The following is a 21,251-nucleotide window of genomic DNA, read 5'->3' as shown; positions in this document are numbered from 1 at the left end:
TATTTGCTTTTCCAGGAGCTTTGGCCCGAGCGATAGGCTTTTGGCTTGGCACACTTAACAGGGACCTACGGAGGTGCTCTCAGGGAACTGAGGCTGGGGGATGGAGTCTATGTGCTTTCCCTCTGCCTTGCTTCATCTCAATGGTATCTCCCAGAAAGGAGCTTGTCTGGCGCCCTGATTTTTGTGGCCGCTGCCAGGAGACAGTCTATATCACCTGGCTCTGGTGACCAGTGGGGCTTATGATCCTAGGTCCCACAAGACTGTAGCCAATGAAGAAAGAGTTCTTAAACAGCTACCAGCTCTAGGGCACAGCAAGAGGCAACAGATCCAAGAGCTCAGTCTTTCTGTGAAAGAGGACTATTAGCTTATCACTATAGCTGCAGCCTGGAGGGCAGGCTTCTCTAATTAAACACCTAAGGGCTGACTGTAACCCTTTCCTGAGACCTCAAAGGGTGGGCGCTATTTCATGCTCTCCCTCTGTCTTGCTCCTGTGCCAGTATCTCTTGGACGGGAGCTTTTTACCCACCCCAGTTTTTATGTCTGGTGTATAGTATTCCCTTATTATCCATTCGATGACTGCAGGGTCTGTAGTGATATCCCCATTTCATTTCTGATGTCGCTAATTTGTGTTGTCTTTTTTCCTTGTAAGTCTTGCTTAACTTACAAGGCTAGAGGTTTCCATTTTATTAATCTTTGCAAAGATCCATCTCTTTATTTCATGGATATTTCCTCTACTGTTTTTCTTTCAATTTCACTGATTTCTGCTTTTTATTATTTCCTTCCTTCTGCTTGCTTTGGATTTATTTTGCCTCCACTGATGAGTCCCTGACTGGGAGTTTGGGAGTGCTTCATTACTGACACCACGGGGGAGGGGGGAAGAGGGTGGGAAGACACCACCCTAGCTGGGAAGGGGACTGGCACCTCATTATAGCTAGGTGAGGGTTTAAGTTCAGGATCTCCAGGTGTTCGTACTGCCATCATGGGGCAGGGGTAGTGGGCAGGTGGGGAGGTGGTGGGAGGGCTCATTACTTCTTGGTGGGGGATAAAAGTTTCAGCTCTCTACTCAGCCACCTCTGATACCACCCCAACAAGAGACCTGAGTAGCCTCATTAAAGCTTAGAGAGGGTGGAATTCCAGGCTCCCCACTTAGCCTTTACTGGTGTGAGTAGGGGCTGGGCCACAATTTTTTCTGCAATGTTTTGGCTAACGTAAAGCAGTTACTGTCTAAAAATTATCTGTTTTGCTAGACTGCCCCTTTCCTGTCCTTTGGCTGGAAAGCAGGCCTTTGTTGGGGTTTACTGTGTCTTTACCAGTTGGCATTGCCAGGCTACCAACTTCTTCACCTCCAAGTTTGGAATACGTGAAGCAAAAGGAAACCTAGGGAACTCACTCCTAGCCAGTCTGTCTTTTTCTCTTCACTTTTCGAAATCTCCTTATGTTTGTTTTATACGTATGTCCAGGGTTTTTCATTTTACTCAGGGAAAAGTTTGTCTAATTTATCTTTCCCAAAGTGGAAGTCAATCCACTTTATATTTATAATTTAAAAATTTTTTTATAATATAGCATATATTATTTTGGTGATGGTCCATTTAGTATATAGTAGAACTTCTTTCTCAATAGAAAATTTAGACCAACTCACCTTGGGAGTAATTGGATAAGCAAAGATAAAGCCATGTTGATAATAACTACCTTAATATCATTTTTATGGACTTTCTGAAAGCTAGAAAATGTACCAGTACACAGTTCCAGATCTGAACTACCTAAAAGCAATAAAATATTTTGAATTACTGATTCCCAGAGTTTAGGGGAAAAGAGTAAAATTCTCTAAAGAATTTTAGGAAGTAGAATAGACTTGCCAAAATTTTTGTATTCTAACTCAAGAAATATTTACTATTATTTAGTGAGATTTGGTTTATTTTATTAAAAACACTACAATTCTTTTATTGTTCAGTAACATCAAGAACTGTTTACATTGGCTAAGCTGTTTGAAAAAGTGTTTCCATGTGCTCTTTCCAATTGGCAGAGTTCTGCAAATACCTGAGTTATGTCTCAGTGAGCTCTGTTGCTTAGACCTAAAATATATCTCAATGAAAGAAGAATAATTATTTTGTATTTAAATAATATAAAGGGTTGTCAGATTTAGCAAAAACAAAGTAAAACAGAAAAACATACAGGACACCAGTTAAATTTGAATTTCAGATAAATAGCAAATAATTTTTAGTACTGTATAACTAGGCCCCATGCAATATTTATTGTATACTTAGATGAAATAATTATTTGTTGTTTATCTGAAATTCAGATTCAACTGAGTGTCCTGTATTTTATCTGACAACCCTATATTTTAAAATGTCAAAGGAAAAATATAGCTCACTATACAAGAGCTAGATATAGATAGATAGCTATAGACATATATGAAATGTTTTAAAGGATCAAGTAAAATGTTTCTATTTTAGAAATTGCTCTTAGTAGATCTATCATAAAAGTTAACACAAAAGCAAAGAATTATGACCCAATAAAATACTAAAGCAGAATGAAAATGATTGGTTAATTGGTTAGGAAGTATAAAATAAATATATTTTACCCTTTCTTTCTGTGTGTGCGTGTGTGTGTGTATGTGTGTGAAAGAGAGAGAGAGGAGGAAGGAAGGAAGGAAGGAAGGAAGGAAGGAAGGAAGGAAGGAAGGAAGGAAGGAAGGGAGGGAGGGAGGGAGGGAGGGAGGAAGGAAGGAAGGAAGGGAGGGAGGGAGGGAGGGAGGGAGGGAGGGAGGAAGGAAGGAAGGAAGGAAGGAAAGGAAAGATGACAGATTGACTTGATGGAAGGGGTGGTAAAAAGTGGTGAAAAATCCAAAAAAATCTGTTTTTACATTGGAAAACAGACTATATTAGTGCTTTTGCTGAGAAAAATAAATGCCTTTGAATCCTCAAACAGAGATTTGCTAAAGGAGAAGGAGGTGTAGATGGGGAACAATGCTAAATGCAGGGCAGGGCTGGGTTGAGGGATGATTACAATTTAGGGGCCAAATACTATTTTATTTTTTTATCTTTAGCCTACTCATATGGAAACACTTTTAAGCATTAAGTATTCTAACCTACAAGAAGTTATTATTGTCATTAATCATTATCTTTGGAATAGTAAGCTAGTATAAAACTAGACTGGGAAAGCTTTCATTCTTTCATTCAATATTTTATGTCTGGAATAAGGAAAAATGAATCAAAGGTTAGTAAAGATTTTTGTTGGATTCAAATGCCTTCTAATGTTTGACCTGAGTTATTTTATTTTGCTTAGGGGGAGTCTTCTTATAACACAGATCCAAGGGTACATCACTGGATTAAGTCAGTGCAATCCTACCTGGTAATCAAACTTCAGTATTATCTATACTTAGCTACAAACTGTATGCCAGTGATAGTTTCCTTAGGTAATCCTCTTCTCATTGTCAAAACCAAATCAAGACCAAATCCCCACCCTGTCTTTCATGGGGCCCTTCAGTGTGATCCCAACCTCTCTTCTAACCTTTTCTCTGGCTGTTTCCCCAATGGCAACCCATGAGACAATCCAATCGAAATTACTCATTGCCGAAGCCCTTTACCTTCCTCTCTCTCTGTTTTGTTCTTGACATAGTCCACACTTTCATCTTCCTCCCCAGATCCCACTTTTTCTTGTAAAAATTCTCACTTTCTTTTAAAGGCATAACTTAAATTCCTCTCTACCACATAGATTATTTCCTGATTGGTAGACTCAGTTGTTCTCACTCCCTACTTTGATTTTTCACCTTATTCCTTAATGTTATTTAACATATTTGCATTGACTCATCACTATTTAGTTACTTGTGGTCCTCCCAGGAGACAATAAAACCTTTGAAAATATGGTCTATGATTTACTCATCCATCTTTGGGCCCCTGCTATAATTTTATTAGTTCCTCAGACTCTGTAAGTGTTTCATAAAGATTTGTCTAGTAGTATCATTCAGCCTAAAGTTTTGTGGTTTCCAATTAATGACTTAGACTTTGGGTAAGAACTCTTTTCACATTCCTATGTTGTCAGGCTTGTCATTCGCCAAAATGGAGTAAACGAACCACTGGAATATGACTTCAATGATTGGGTCAACAGCTTTTATTAATAAATAATCAAAATGGCCAATTAGGAAAAAAAAGACTGAAAGTGGCTTGGTAATTTCAAGTGCCTTAACTCCAGCTGAGTGCTTGTGAAACCAGTTCTCAGAAACAACAACTAGGATTTAAAGAACCCAACATAAGCTTCTATATAATTCTTACAATGGAAAAGAAATAATTACAGCTTACTTTATAGGCTTTTTCTGATTTAGTTGAAACTAGTATAGCTGAGATACAGTGTCAATTTGGGAAACTTGTTAAAGGTTTTTATCTTTGCTACTGGAAAGGAGATGAAAGTTTAAAATGAAAACTTACCTGTGGAAAAAAGAAAAAGAGAAAAATTGCAAAAGGTAGGGAAATTACAGAGTCTACAATTTTTGGTGTTCGTGATTTTCCACTATTCCTGGGAGATAACCTTGAAATTGGATGACAATAAGAGGTGCTTGTGGCAAGTACTTCAGTTCTTATGAGATTTCCAGTATCATTTAGATTTGCCATGGCCCAAAAAATGCCTTAAAATGCTATAGCTTCTCTTATTTTCAAAGTTTTAAAGATGTTTTAAAACCATTCCTGATATTATGAGCTCTTTAAATGGGGGGGGGGTGATATCTGTAATTCCTCAGGTGAATCCTTTTCTTCACATCTTTTTTTAACTACAAAAATGTTCACTCTGCATTAACAGAGTAACACTGATTATTAATCTGGTAGGGAAAGCAAATCTCTGTAAAACTCTGTTAGGGTCTCAAAATGCCCTCTTCACCTGAACCTCCTACAAGCCCTGTCCTTCCTTCAAAGTTCAATTTAGCTCTCACATTCTTCAAAAAGCCTTTTCTCCCCTTTCAGTCCTTGGTGATAACCCCCTAACTTGAACACCTGTTATATATTTGTCACTTGGCACACAGTACCTGGTAGATTTAATTACTTTTTATGTTGCTCTTGTCTTTCAAATTATAACAAGGCCCTTAAAGTCAGGGTCTCTTATTACAGAGTCCCAAGCATAGTGGGGCACTGTCAATAGATGTATGTGGTTTTAATAGAGATGATTTTGCCTCAAATTTATGGAGCTCCTGTTTGGTCCCTTTCATTGTATCAAGCAAGGAGAGTGCCATAGAATGAATTCCCCCCCCACCCCCCGGCCATATGTTGAAACCTAACCCTCAGTGTGCTGGTGTTAGGAGGTGGGTGGGGCCTTTGGTAGGTGATTAGGTCATGAGGGTGGAGCCCCCATAATGGGATTAGTGCTCTTATAGTGGTGCCCCTTCCCCTATGTGAGGACATGGGGAAAGACAGCCAACTGTGAACCAGGAAAAGGGCCCTCAGCAGACACCAAATCTGCCAGCACTTTGATTGTGGACCTCCCAAGCTCCATAACTGTGAGAAATAAATTTCCATTGTTTATAAGCCACTCACTTGTCTATGGTATTTTGTTATGGCAGTCCAGTCGGATTAAGACAGGGAGAAAGCAAGCAATGCTAAATTGCTGCTGAATGAATAAATAATTTTTCAAACCATGTAGATATTCATAAATTCTAAACATAAGTACAAGATAACCATGCTCAGACTGTCATTTATCTAGGTACACTCCTTCAAACAGCAGTCTCAGAAGACTTTCTGTTGTATAAACATATCTGAGGAACACAACGTACTATACCACCCTCTTGACCATATGAAATGCACACTTTCTATTAAAAGTTCTGAGAAATCCAGGAGTAAAGATACATTTTGAACTCAACCTTTAACCCTTCATTCCCTAAACTTGTTGGACCATGTAACCTTACATAGTTTAAAATTGCTGTTTTGTGGAACACACTTTGAGAAACAAATGGAAATGCACGTTGTGAACAGCATCTAACCCACCTATCTTCACCAGAAGGGAGTGGTGGGTGGGATGCTGCTCAGGTGAAGCTGTGAGGCCTCAGGTGAGGCCTTTCTCACACAGGACCACATCGTCATTCTCTCGGCATCTTTCTGTGGTTCCTTGACCAACAGAGTGGATTTCATAGCTACTTGTTAAATACTAAAAGTTTGGCGCACTGCTATTCTCATGAAAGCATATACTCCATACATTTAATGATGATGTAGCGAACAAGAAAACTAACTCTAACTTGAGGGCAAATTATAAGTAAAAAAATAAAAAATAAAAAATAATTAAGTGTAGGCTGGCACAGGTTGGAAATGTTTAAAGCCATTTTGCCACAATAAAATATAGACAAGTCCCTGAATGTATTTATCTGTTGTCTTATATTTCAGGAAAAATAAAAGCATCCTTCCTATATTCAGTTATTCAGAGTTCAGATACTTTTCTGCTGAGTCACATCAGATAATTGTCACCTGCCTAATTTTTAAAACAGTTATTGTTGTTGTTATTGTTTATCCTATACACTAAAACCTAGGACGTGGGTATGACCATTGTGGTGGTTCTTGCTCAGTGTAAACCAGGACACTTGTAGTTCTGGTTGCACTCGGCAACCATCTTGGAAACATGAGGGAAATCACTGTAAGAATGAAATCAGCAAGCAAATAAACAAAGGAATGATGTCCGCATGAGGCCTGAAGAGAGGGAAAACACAAAAAATAACAGAGAATTTTTGCTCCAGCTAAAGCCTTCCTCCCTACTTCTGATTTGTATGCTACATAAGATAACATATCTTCTTTAATATTTAGGCTTAAATTAGATTTTTCTGCCACTTACAAATAAAGACATCATACTAGATATAGAATCTGGTCCTAAAAGTGGGGTCTTATAAGCAATAGACCCTAAAACATAGAATGAAGTTAGTACAGTGATGACACCTATACCCCAGGCTGTGAAGTTGGCTATCCTCGTAATGTGCTAGGGCAACAGCTGCTTCAAATGTTGCCCATCTCTATCTAGGGGCTCAAACCATGAGTTCACTGAGCTTTAGCTCTAGGATACTTACTAGGGAAACTTCGGTATTTTAAATTATGTTGTATATAAGTGAGAGACTCAGTAAGAAGCAGAAAGCACACTCAGCTGCAATTTTGAGAACTTAATGAAGAGACATTTTATACAGGTGTAAACAGAATTAATGGAACCAACTTGGAATCTGAGGCACCTACATGTTGATGATACTAGGAAGCCATTAGCTTCCTTTGGCCCATAGGGCTAAGGGAAAGAAACAGTTTTACTGGAGCACAGAGAAAGTGAAAGCTATAAAGGAAGACAACCACTGCAGGAACTGTGGCAACCTGATTCAGAAGACGTTTGCCAGTCTCCCACAGATTACTCCTAGCCAAATCACAACTGGTTACTTTTTACCAAAAAGATCTACAAAAAGAAAGGGAGGGAGGAATGGAGGGAGGAAAGGAGGGAGGGAGAGAAGAAGAGGAAGAAGAAGGGAAAAAAGATTGGGATGTTGGGATGCACATGTCTTGTTTGAAGGCATTTTGGACGATTTTGATCTAATGTTCCTATGTGATAGGTTTGTTGTTACTGTTTTTCCCTCAAATAAGATTCTGGATCTAATTGTTGGGATAAAATCTTAATGAGAAGTCCTCTAATGTGTCTCACCTGATTATCAAAGATACACTTGTCACCCCTCTGCTGGCCAGATGACAAGAAAACAGAAATAACATCAGAGTGGCTTCCCTGGCATTGCAGTGGTTAAGACTCTGCCTGCCAATGCAGGGAACACGGGTTTGAGCCCCAGGCCGGGAAGATCCCACATGCCACGGAGCAACTAACCCCGTGCACCACAACTACTGAGCCTGTACTCTAGAGCCTGCGAGCCACAACTACTGAAGCCTGTGTGCCTAGAGCCCGTGCTCCACAACAAGGGAAGCCACCGCAATGAGAAGCCCACAACTACAATGAAGAGTAGCCCCTGCTTGCCACAACTAGAGAAAGCCCACGCGCAGAAACGAAGACCCAATGCAGCCAAAAATAAATAGATAAATTAATTAATTAATTAATTAATTAAAAAAGAAATAACATCAGAAGGTTGGGTGTCATTGTGTGGGAGGCAGGATTTAAAACAAAATTGCTTTGAGGGCACAAGTTAAAAAAACACTACATTGCCCCTAGAAGCCAGGAATGTGGAGAAAAGAGCGTGGCTAGAGTGCCGGTCCACAGCAACCTGGGTAATATGCTTCCATGTATGAAATGTCATTCTGCCTTCTCCTTACCTATCTCTACCCGAGGCTCGGAGGCAAACCTTCAACCACAAGCAATATGGGGTCCAGAATGAAGAGTATACTGAAAAAACTACTCATTTGAAATACTTAGACTAAATTTTCACCACAAATAAAAAAAGAGTCCAAGGAATAGAAAAGAGAAAGGAGTGTTTGGAGGAAAGAGATGGAAAGAGGGTAAAAGGAAACATAAAACAAGATATTGGAGCAAATAAAAATTTTGTAATAGGAAAGACTATAAGATTACAACAAACAAACAACTATTTCTAAACTATAAAATACTAAATAAATGTGAGGTAAATTTTAGAAGAAACGTATATGTCAGCTTTTCATCTAATGATTATTTTCATGATATACTTCATTGTGCATGTCTCATTGCTATTGTTTCAATAAAATCAAACATAAAAATAGGGTCATAGGAGTTCAGATAATTAAATCCAAAAAGTTTTACATAGACTCCAGAAAACAGGATATTTTAAAATATTCCCTGAATGTATACGCCTATTGTTAAAAATAGATCTGTGAAAGCCTGAATACAATATTTAAATTATATATATGTGTGTATATATATATATATATATATATATATATATATATATATTCATTCTTTTTCTGATTCTTTCCCATATAGGTTATTACAGAATATTGAGTAGAGTTCCCTGTGCTATACGGTAGGTCCTTGTTGGTTATCTATTTTATATATAGTAGTATGTGTATGTTAATTCCAAGCTCCTAATTTATCCCTCCCCCCTACATTTCCCCTTTGCTAACCATAAGTTTGTTTTCTAAATCTGTGAGTCTGTTTCTGTTTTGTAAATAAGTTCATTTATGTCATTTTTTAAAAATTAGATTCCACATATGAGTGATGTCATATGATATTTATCTTTCTCTGTCTGACTTACTTCACTTAGTATGATAATCTCTATAGGTCCATCCATGTTGCTGCAAATGGCATTATTTCATTTTTTTATGGCTGAGTAATATTCCATTGCATATATGTACCACATCTTCTTTATCCATTCCTCTGCTGATGGACACTTAGGTTGATTTCATGTCTTGGTTATTGTAAATAGTGCTACAATGAACACTGGGGGGTGCACGTATATTTTTGAATTATGGTTTTCTCCAGATATATGCCCAGGAGTGGGATTGCTGGATCATATGGTAGCTCTATTTTTAGTTTTTTAAGGAACCTCCATACTGTTCTCCATAGTGGTTTTACCAGTTTATATGCCCACCAACAGTGTAGGAGGGTTCCCTTTTCTCCACACCCGCTCCAGCTTTTATTGTTTGTAGACTTTTTGATGATGGCCATTCTGACCGGTGTTAAATTCTTGAATTTGAAATTGAGAAGTGACTCCTTAGGAAGATTATCTAGATTTCCACCATTTACTATATGTGTTTCTGAATATGAATTATGAAATAGTTTCTTATATAATAGTTATACTTAAATTTTGAGTATGATATTCAGAGACTCCATTACAAAACTTAAAATGAAACCACACTGGGAAATCTGGTTCAACAATTAGACACCTCCCCCAACCTCTCTAGTGCCCCAAAACACTTCCCTTTCAAACTCATGTAAAACATAATCAGTCACATGTGAAACTAGATATCTTTAAATATGATTCTTTAAACTTCATTGGGGTGGAGAAATCATTTAAATAATTTGGTTTATCCTGCATTTCCCTTCTAGATTCAGCTGTTTTTATGATCCATTTTACACATCGTCAATAAGAACTTGAAGGCTTAAAGCCAGTTTGATCTATTGAATGGGATCATAAGATCTGCACAGACCTTCAACTCAATGCCACAGGTACATCCTTCTTTGTTTTTCCTTGACTGAAGTCTATTTGATTTACAATGTTCTGTTAGTTTCTGGTGTACAGCAAAGTGATTCAGTTATACACACATATATATTTTTTTCATATTATTTTCCATTATGGTTTATTACAGGATATTGAACATAGTTCCCTGTGCTATACAGTAGGACTGTGTTGTTTATCTATCTTACATATAGTAGTTTTGTATCTGCTAATCCCAAACTCCTAATTTATCCCTCCCCCACTCCCTTTCCCCTTGGGTAACCATAAGGCTGTTTTTTATGTCTGTGAGTCTCTGTTTTGTAAATAAGTTCATTTGTATCATATTTTAGATTCCACATATAAGTGATATCATCCCTTTTAAAATCGCATCAGAAAAAAAAAAAACAACTTAGGAATAAATATGACCAAGGAGGTAAAAGACTCATATCTGAAAACTATAAAACACTGACAAAAGAAAGTGAAGATGATTCAAAGAAATGGAAAGATATCCCATGCTCCCAGACTGGAAGAATTAATATTGTTAAAATGGCCATACTATGCAACGCAATCTACAGATTTAATGTGACCCTATCAAACTACCCCTGACATTTTTCACAGAACTAGAACAAATAATCCCAAAATTTATCTGGAACCATAAAAGACTGAGCATTGCCAAAGCAATCCTGAGGAAAAAGAACAAAGTAGAGTCGTAACCCTCCCAGACTTCAGACAATACTACAAAGCTACAGTAATCAAAACAGAATGGTATTGACACAAAAACGGACATATGGATCAACGGACCAGAATGGAGAGCCCAGAAATAAACCCACACACCTACTGTTAATTAATCTTCGACAAAAGAGGCAAGAATATACAATGGAGAAAAGACAGTCTCTTCAGCAAGTGGTGTTGGGAAAGCTAAGCAGCCACATGTAAATCAATGAAGTTAGAACACTCCCTCACACCATACAAAAAATAAACTCAAAATGGCTTAAAGACTTAAATATAAGACATGACACCACAAAACTCATAGAAGAAAGCACAGGCAAAACATTCTCTGACATAAATGGTATCAATGTTTTCTTAGGTTGTTCTCCCAAAGCAATAGAAATAAAAGCAAAAATAAACAAATGGGACCTAATCAAACTTATAAGCTTTTTCACAGCAAAGGAAACCATAAACAAAATGAAAAGACAACCTATGGTCTGGGAGAAAATATTGGCAAACGATACATCCTTTTTTTTTTTTAATAAATTTATTTATTTATTTATTTTTGGCTGCACTGTCTTCATTGCTGCACACGGGCTTTCTCTAGTTGTGGCGAGTGGGAACTACTCTTCTTTGCAGTGTGTGGGCTTCTCATTGCGGTTACTTCTCTTTGTTGTGGAGCATGGGCTCTAGGCACACAGGCTTCAGTAGTTGTGGCTCATGGGCTCTAGAGCACAGGCTCAGTAGTTGTGGTACATGGGCTTAGTTGCTCCATGGCATGTGGGATCTTCCTGGATCAGGGCTCGAACCCATGCCCCCTGCATTGACAGGCGGATTCTTAACCACTGCACCATCATCCTTTTTTAATAAAACCTAAGTATGTTTTCATCACAGTCCCTGCTTTACAGAAGCCACAACTTTATTCCCTCTAGCAGGTTTCTTACCCCTATGATAAGGTCTGTCACACTGTTATAATTATCTCTTTATTTCCTTGCTTCCTCCATTAAACTATAGGTTCCATGAACATTTTATTCAATCTTCATTACATTGTTAAATGTTTCCAGTTAGTATATTCTCATTATATAAAAAGATTGAATAAATGACTAATTTACATGTACTTAAAGTGAAAGAAATGGACTGTTTTTCAGAATATAATTTATATTCTGATTTTAAAACTGCCAGAGGTTTTGGATTACCCTCAAAGTCCGGCGGAGGAAAGACTTTTTAAGTAATTTTACAAAATACAACGAAGAAAATTCTTATAAAATATTTTCATATGCGTGAGACCAAGAGTTAATGTAAAACACACATAATGACAAAACTCACTAGAGGCTCATCTCTCTGTGGCTGCCAACTGACTAGACCATATTGCTTAAAATCAAATCCATCCATTTTCTAAGTTTCTTTTTTTTTTTTCTATAGCTGAGATTACAATCTATCATTTAGAGAGAATCTGACACCTAGATAAAAGCAAGTACATAAAAAGGAATCGAAAAGAAGGAAAAAAGTACAAATAGGCTGCTTTTCTGCTAGTTAAAATGACAAGGTTCAGAGCTGAGGAGATAGCAGGAGATAGCATCAGAGAAAAAATTTTTCGGTCATTCTTATCAAGTGACTTGTAGGTGAAGGAACATGGAAACATGTCAAAAATTAATCATATCTTCTAAGTTCATTGTTCTAAAATCCTTCCTCCCTCTTTCCTGCTATTCTGTGCATTTAAGATACTCTTTAGTATGAAATTAATTTCATATTTGCTTTAAAGATAATAATATCTAACCAGTCTGCCTACCGTGTGAAAAATTTAATCACAGACCAGTCAGAAAATAATTATCAGTCAAGCCATAATTATCATGTACATTTAGTACATGGTGTACCTATTGCTTTACACTTGGTAAGTATACTAAGCAAAAGTATGCTTCTACATCTTAAGGGCATCTTAAAAGAAGGATTTCTATCCATTTGTAAGCCGATCATTGGGAACTGGGGCTGGTTATGATTTCCACAGTTTCTTATTGCCACCAAGAACGATAATCAAAAAAATCAAGGCAGTAAATGCTTCAAAAATACAAATGCGTTTAGTAGCTTAGAAAGGAATAATGGTGTCAAATCATACAATGGGATGGAAAGTACATTGTAAAGAAGGAAAGAAGAAAGAAAGGAAGGTAGGAGAGAGGGAGGAAGGAAGAGAGGGAAGGAGGAAATAGTCCTGTCTTGGGCATATACTACGCACTGAATAAATTCTATATTATTTTTCTATTAGGTTAAAGCATATGAAATTACTGATATCATTTTTATCTACAAAAAACGTAATTTTTATATAGTTCAACCCTAGCATGTTCAAGGTTATTTTTCAAAATTTGTCTTTGTATTGGACTAGTGGTGAATGAATAACGTGGCAAGGCACTCCCATCTGGACTGAGAACACTGACAAGCCAGGCCTTCTTAGATGGCCAGGTCTGTCAGGTTCAGTCTGCACAACCAGAGCCTCTTCTCTGCTGGGAACCAGAAGCCTACAAGTAGCAGTTTTCCACAAGGTGTTTAATTCTTCACTGCAAAGGAATGCCATTGTTTCAGAACCCTTGCTGTCTGTGTTGTGATTTGCCCAATCAGGACTTGCCATAAAATCTACATGCCATTCTCCCCACCACTAATACATCTAATACCGTGGGGTTTACCAGATCATATAGGCCAGGTAGCAAAGCTACTTTTTTTAAAAAAATAAATTTATTTATTTTATTTATTTATTTTTGGCTGTGTTGGGTCTTCATTGCTGCACGTGGCTTTCTCTAGTTGCAGAGAGCGGGGGCTACTCTTCATTGCAGTGAGCGGCCTTCTCAGTGCGGTGGTGTCTCTTGTTGTGGAGCACGGGCTCTAGGTGCATGGGCTCAGTAGTTGTGGCTCACGGGCTCTAGAGCGCAGGCTCAGTAATTGTGGCTCAAGGGCTTGGTTGCTCCATGGCATGTGGGATCTTCCCGGACCAGGGCTCGAACCCGTGTCCCCTGTATTGGCAGGTGGATTCTTAACCACTGCACCACCAGGGAAGTCCAGCAAAGCTACTTTTACTGCAACTTAGACCTGATGCAAAGCCCTTTACTGGGCCCAGTCAAAATAGCAGCCTTTTATGTCGCTTATCTAGGTCAGAAGTGCATTCAAATATGTGGCCTCCAAAACCCAGTGAGGGTCACAGGGCCCTGGTGCTTCCTTTTTTGTGATAGGTGATGCGAGGTGTAATGATTTGTCCTCTATTTTGGACAAAAGTTCCAAGATAATGCCTAATGTTGGTTGGGTCTCCTTAGCTGTGTATGGTTTATAATGTTTGAAGCGGTTCTTTAGGGTCTAGAGGAGAAAAAAGCTAATCAGTTCAGAGGACTCAAGTAACAGTGAAAAAATATATTTTCTAACTTTTTATAATTAGTTCTAGAAATGCCTAAATTAACACTAAAGTAAATATGTGTACATAATTAATGTAGGCAACTATATACCTAATTATAAATTTATATATAAAATATACTGTATAAATAATTACAGTTGTGTTTAAGGTAATTCTTATATGTCTATAATTAGCATAAACACAGGTATTTTTTTTCAAATTATCTGCCTTAATCTACAAATAAAGATATTTAAGCAAATAGATACATAATTAAATACAACTGTTAAATTAAAATGAAGATCAGAAAAAATACAAATTAGATTTTTTTAAGCTCAGAAAAAAATTAAGAAAAATCACATAAATGGAAGCCACAGGTTCCTACTATAAAACACAAAAAAGCATGTGTGGTCCATACAAAGAATTATACACTCGTAAAAACAAATTGTATACAAAAGTATTGTCTTTGACCTTTTTTTCTTTTTTTTTGCCTCCTTTCTTTTTATTCTCTAATCAGCTTGTCCAGTTCTTGGGCTCTATACCAACATTCCCTGTAAGCAATAAAGAACCTCAGGTTCCCTCTATGTTCAGTGGTTTTTCACTACAATATGAAAACTCTATTACTAGTACTATTGTTCTTTATCCTCTTCTCCTTGTGCATTTCCTGTCTCTATGCATTCCCTCTTGCACCCATTTCCTGCTGCTGTCAATACAGACCCTGAATGTTATACTTTCTCTTTGGCTACCTTTTAGACTGTTTCCTCAGCATTATGCCAAATGGCTACAAAAGCCATGATCTTCCTGGCCATGCTTTCATCAATAACTTTATTGCCCACTTACGTTTTTGTCTTGTTGACCACCCTGGTAGATTTTCATTTGCTATAAGCTTATTAGTTTCACTTCAGCCAGTTATGATGCTTGTTCTAAGTCACAGCCTGCTCTGTTCTGATCTGTGAATCTTTGTGAATCTTTACAGTTTGCTTTCATGAAAAGGGAAAATTTTCTTTTCTTGATACCCTTGCAGTTTGAAGCAGGAAGAGATAGCTTTTGGGAGAAAGGGAGCTAGGCAGATTGCCCTTGGGGAATTAAGTCCTCTTTCTGAATGATATTTTCCTCTATCCCTTTTTAAATGTCTTGGTGACTTCCAGGCTCATAACGAAGTCTTCTGTAACCACTGTGGTAGTATGCGTCTGTCCTGGATTGAGGTTGTGACTCCCTGCACATTAAAGGCAGCCTAACTACTGAGAGATATGTTCAATACTTTTAAAATTTTCCAGTTCCTCTGTCACTCCATCTTTACTTCCCAAATGTAGCCACTGCAATATGTAAACTGATGGCTCCAAAATTCACACAAAGTTTGTTACAGTTCACAGTAAAAAGTAAAGAAATGCACTATATAAATAAAACCCTTGAAGTCAAAAATCTAGAAAAGACAAAAGGATAATGTGATCACTGAGTAGGAAGTGGTTATCTAACCAGGTCAAATTCATAAAAGATGTGTATGTGTGTGTGTGTGTGTATGTGTGTGTGTTTATGAATCAAAGAGCCTTTAATTAAAAAGAAGCAGAGCTTTGACTATGATTATGCACAATAATTCATGCAATTGTTTTGGATACTGTCTTGTAGGTATACTATAATTTTACATCTTGTGAAGGCAATTAACTTCACATCTTGTGATGGCAATTAATACCTTACTCATATAAACATTAGTCCCTGTTTCTTTAGTTTTCATGAAGTCAACCAACAATCATTTTTGGAACACCTCCCATATTTCAGGTCCAGGCTAGGTTCTAGGATTATAAAGATGTGCAATACATGATACCTGTTTCACAGAACTTCAGTCTTTCTGAGAAACTGGATATGCCTTACAACACACACTTCTGGAATACTATACTGATAGAAGTATGCACGAAGACCATTGGCGCATCCCACAAGACAGGACCAGATTTTCCTAATGAATATAGAAAAGTTCCATAGATGTTGTACACTTTCAATGTATATGTTAGGAAAATAATTTTTTCCCAAGCAGTTGTGATTAAAACGCAACAATTTGGGGAATTCCCTGGTGGTGCAGTGGTTAAGAATCCGCCTGCCAATGCAGGGGACACGGGTTCGAGCCCTGGTCTGGGAAGATCCCACATGCCACAGAGCAACTAAGCCCGTGCACCACAACTACTGAGTCTGCACTCTAGAGCTCACGAGCCACAACTACTGAAGCCCGAGCGCGTAGAGCCCGTGCTCCGCAGTAAGAGAAGCCACCTCAATGAGAAGCCCGCGCACCGCAACTAAGAGTAGCCCCCACTCGCGGCAACTAAAGCCCGCGAGCAGCAACAAACACCCAATGCAGCCACAAAAAAAAAAAAAAAAAGCAACCATTTGCCTACTTGCATGAATTAGGCTGTTTTAAAAATAGACTAATCTTGGTTTAATAGTGAGTTCCTAATGAAGTTAAAGTGAAGACAGAACATCAGTGTTAGTGATGAAATATTATCCGAATGTATATTTAGGGACTATGTCTCAATGGGATCCTTTCCTCTAAAGTTTTGAAAATGCTTGTCCCTATCTCTAGAATGCTAGTAGTATTGCATTTGTAGCCATAACACAGTTGCAGAATTCCAAAAGGACTATTTTGTTCCCATTTATTATAGTAAAAAAAGGAATCCTTGCTGAATATAAAACATTGCTGTTTTGATTATGTGAACTGATTGTGTGTAATTTTGCCGCTTCTTTTTATGTCATCATGTCCATTGAATCCCTTTTAAAGGAAAATCATTTTCTAGACTAAAATGTTATCATAAGAGCAGCTCTACTTTTGCTGACATGATTTTGATTAGGAAATTTAGATCTTCACTCTATATGAATACATTAGAAGAGGATTACTCTGATCGAGGCTCCACAAGAGAGCTCAAATAGACCACAAATAAATAATCAAGCATCTTGTATGAATTTAAAAATAAATCATGTATCATAAAGTAAAAATGGCCAGTTTAGGCTCTGAAAGAACACAGAAAGCATTGCTAATTTGTAGCAGAGTGAATCCAGTAACATGGGTTTTTAATTAGATGGCAGAAACAGTAAGGTGACAGGGCTGAGAGCAGGTAGATCATCCAGGAATAGCAAAGTACCAAACACAGAGCCAGCTGGTGCAGTACTGCCTCGGTGTCAGAGATCCATGCTGCATCCTGAAACGGGGACTGTTCAAGCAGTCTGTCGCACAGCTGTTCTTACTCAGAAACAAACAGCCAGGTCTGGTAGTGGTATCACTCTGCAGGTACTATCATGACAGTAAAGTTTCTGGGAAGGACTGGACAGCTCAGGGAGATGAAAAAAAAAAATTAAGCTTTATTGGAAACACCAAAAAACATATTTAAAAATATCCTCTCCCCCCTCCTTTGCTTAATCTATTGCATTATGTGTATCAATTGAATTATTTAGTTGTAACTATGTTTATACCATCAGATTTGGGGTTCTTAAGAATTTGGGCTGGGGAGAAGCATCACAAAGTTGGTGCTATTGTTAATGTTGAACGTGATCACAAATAAACCTTGGGATTTTGTTTTTTTCATTGAGATCAGATCAGTATGGGCAAATACCTTGTTAAAAATTGTTTGAGAAGGAAGATCTTTACAATATTAACTTCTTTTCCTTCGCTGATGTTTTTATTTAAGAGTTTGAAAGACATTATATTTGTTGAGACCCTCCCTCAGTAATCATTGAAACTGGCTGAATTCATTAAAGGGAGAAATAACCTGTTTAAAGAGGTTCAAAAGATAAAAAGTCAGTACCTATGATATGATTAATCAAAAAAGTGTTTTAACCAAAAGGGAAGAGAATGATGTCGTGTACTAGCACTCAAAGCACGTTGTTAAGAGGACTTTACCTCCGTGATCTGGACTGAATTGTGTCCCCCCCAAAATTCATATGTTGAAATCCTAACCCTCAGTGTGACTGTATTTGGAGGTACGGCCTTTAGGAAGTGCTTAAGATTAAATGAGGTCATAAGAATGGGGCCCTAATCCAGTAAGACTTGTTGCCTGATAAGAGGAGGAATAGAGCGATCGCTCCCCCTACGTCAGTGGGCACACAAAGAAGAGTTCATATGAGTACAGAAGGAGTGGCTGCCACCTACAAGTCAGAAAGGGAGACCTCACAGGGAATTGAACCCTGCCAGACCTTGACCATGGACTTCCCAGCATTCAGACTGTGAGAAAATGAATTTCTATTGCTTAAGCCTCCCAGGCTATGATAATCTGCTATGGCAGCCAAAACTAATTAATATACCCAGAAAGAAGTGAGAGCTCCGTGCAAATCTACTGGTGAGTCACAAGGACTGGGAAATGAGTAGGTGAGAACTGCTTCTACGTGCTCCTGAACTGGCAACGGGGCCTGAACAGTCCAGCAGAGGTTGCCACAAACCCCTGACGCTTGCCATGTCCATTCCCATTGACGGTTTTGGATTTTGTTTGTTTGGTTTTGTTTCTTTTGTTTTGTTTTGTTTTCTTATGTGTTTGTGAGGAGGAGAGAGCTATTTGTTTGGTTTTCATTTATTTGTTTGTTGTATATAAAAACAGAAGCACTTCAGTTGGGTAAATTATTGACATTTCAGCCATTTTGCTTTGCAAAACTATCTTGATGAAATAGAGAAGAAAATCATAATCTTTAACCCATCTGAAAAATAACTAATCTTTTATTGAGTATCTTCTATCAATGACTTTGATGATTCTTAGTAATTTTTATGTAAAAACCAGCCAACCTCCATTGGGAAATAAGTCTATTACTTTATCAAATCACCTTTTAATTGCTTGCTTTGTTGAAGTGGCAGACGCTAAAAAGTGCTGTCCTTAATAACCTTTGACCAAAGATGGTATAGGGCAACAATCCATGAGTGAGATTCTAGTCAAAATCAATACAAACATGAAAAGCAGTTTATGTTTGCAATCACTGCCCCACCAGTTTGGCTTCTTAACCTTTTCATCCTTACTCATATTGGTTTTCCATATTTGCATGTATTCCAGATACTATCACATTCATTCAAAAAATGTAATAAGCACTGGCTGGATATTGGAAAAGCAAAACTAGACAAGCCATTTTGCTTGCTCTCAGATAACTAAAAAATTTAAGTGGGCAGACAATTATGTAGGTAACTAAATTATAGTACAATAAACATTACAATGGGAGCATGAATACAGTCGACACTATGGCAGTACAAAGGAGGAAGGAAGTCCAAAAAGTCGATGGAAGAAATATTTGCTGTTGGCCTTGAGTGATGGGTTGTAATTTTCCATAAAAGTAGAGGAGGAACCACAGATATGATTCCTTTGGTCAGGACAGTATTAAAATATAAATTTTAATTTGCATGCTTTTGCAAGGAAAGGGCATATGTTCTCCAATTCACACAATTTCCTTCCCTGCTTTGCCAGATGCCTAAAAATACTTAAATTTGCAACTTCCAAGATAGAATAAGCAAAATTGTGGCACTGGGAGGATGGAGAGTGCCTACCTAGCACTTTCTGGGAACTGTAACTAGTTTAATATAGTATAGCATCAATTGCATAGAGTAGATTGGTATAATATGATGTTAATTGCTAACATTTATTGAGTGGTTACCATGTACTACTTCCAAGTACTTAACATGTATTCATTCCATTGCTCTTTACAACAATCCTATGCAAAGCTAGGATTATTATCATTGTTTTGTTTTGTTTTAATTTTTTATTTTATATTGGAGTATAGTCGATTAACAATGTTGTGTTAGTTTCAGGTGTACAGCAAAGTGATTCAGTTATACATATACATGTTATCTATTCTTTTTCAAATTCTTATCCCGTTTAGGTTATTACAGAATATTGAGCAGAGTTCCCTGTGCTATACAGTAGGTCCTTATTTTGGAAGAGGAAACTGAGACAGAGAAAGAGAAAGGTTTGGTATCTCACCCAAAGTCATGCAACAGGTAAGCGGTAAAGTTAAGATTTGAAGACAAACAGTCCAGAGTGTGAGTTCCCAAACACAATCTATGTGCAATAAAGGTAGAATGAGGGAGAGGGAATGGCTTTGAATCTCTCCAAGGAATTAATACTTTATTCTGTAGTAATAGGGAGTCATTGAAGGTTTTTAAGAAGAGAATGACTGCTCAAGTTTGTGTTTTAAAAAGATGACATGGAGGACGCATGGGAGAAGAGTGTGACTTTAGTCAAGGGGAATGATTAGAAAACAATAGTGAAAATCCAGATAGAAAGAAAATGAGAGAGTGAACCAGGGCAATGACATCAGGGATACAAGGATCTTTTCAGAGTTGGAATTCACAGGCTGTCCCAGCTTCCTCTCCAGGCACCCTCGCCCCCATCTCAGTCAACCAGAATTTTGATGGCTATGCCTGTCTCCCCTACTGAAACATACTGGCTGTGTCACTTCTTTCAACCCGCCACCCCCCACTTCTGGGCTCAGACCCTTTGTACCATTCAAGATGGCAGCTAAAGAATCTGTTACTTTAATACATGTTAACACATTAGTTAACCTAAAGGGAGCAACTTCAGCCTCAATTCCCTCTCCAAATAGCAATGCCTATGAGAGAGGTGAGTTTAAGGTAGAATAACTCTGAACTCAGATATAAAACAAGAGTTGGTAATCTGAAGAATAGGTAGAATTTAACAGAAGGATCAGGTTATACCATGCAAATTAACCATCATTTTTATAAATTTATCTGTAGAGTCTTAGTCTTTACACACATAATTTCAAAAATTAATTCTTGGTTCAGAAGAGATCCTGGAATCATATATTAATTTTGTTCATTTAGCCTTTCTTCATTTTTATGTTTTAAATGTGTCATACATAATATGAGTGTATTTTTATGTAAATTCTAAAAGATAACAGCAAATAAACATCTGTGTTCACAACCCAGGTCCCAGATTTTTAAAACAGAACATTATTTATTCACTCCTATGTATTCATTATTTATCCTTTCATCTGATTCCAAGCTTGGCAAACTAAACTGGTGGCACTCTATGGCTGAGAAAAATTTTTGCGTCTGGGAACACCCCTGATAGACCCATCGATGGTTTATTTGCATAAAGGACCTAGGAACTTACTGGAAAATAACTCATCTTCAGGATC

The sequence above is a fragment of the Eschrichtius robustus genome, chromosome 1 (genome assembly GCF_028021215.1).
Source record: "Eschrichtius robustus isolate mEscRob2 chromosome 1, mEscRob2.pri, whole genome shotgun sequence".
Classification (NCBI taxonomy): Eukaryota; Metazoa; Chordata; class Mammalia; order Artiodactyla; family Eschrichtiidae; genus Eschrichtius; species Eschrichtius robustus.
The sequence above is the reverse complement of the archived record's forward strand: the minus strand, read 5'-3'. Positions refer to the sequence as shown.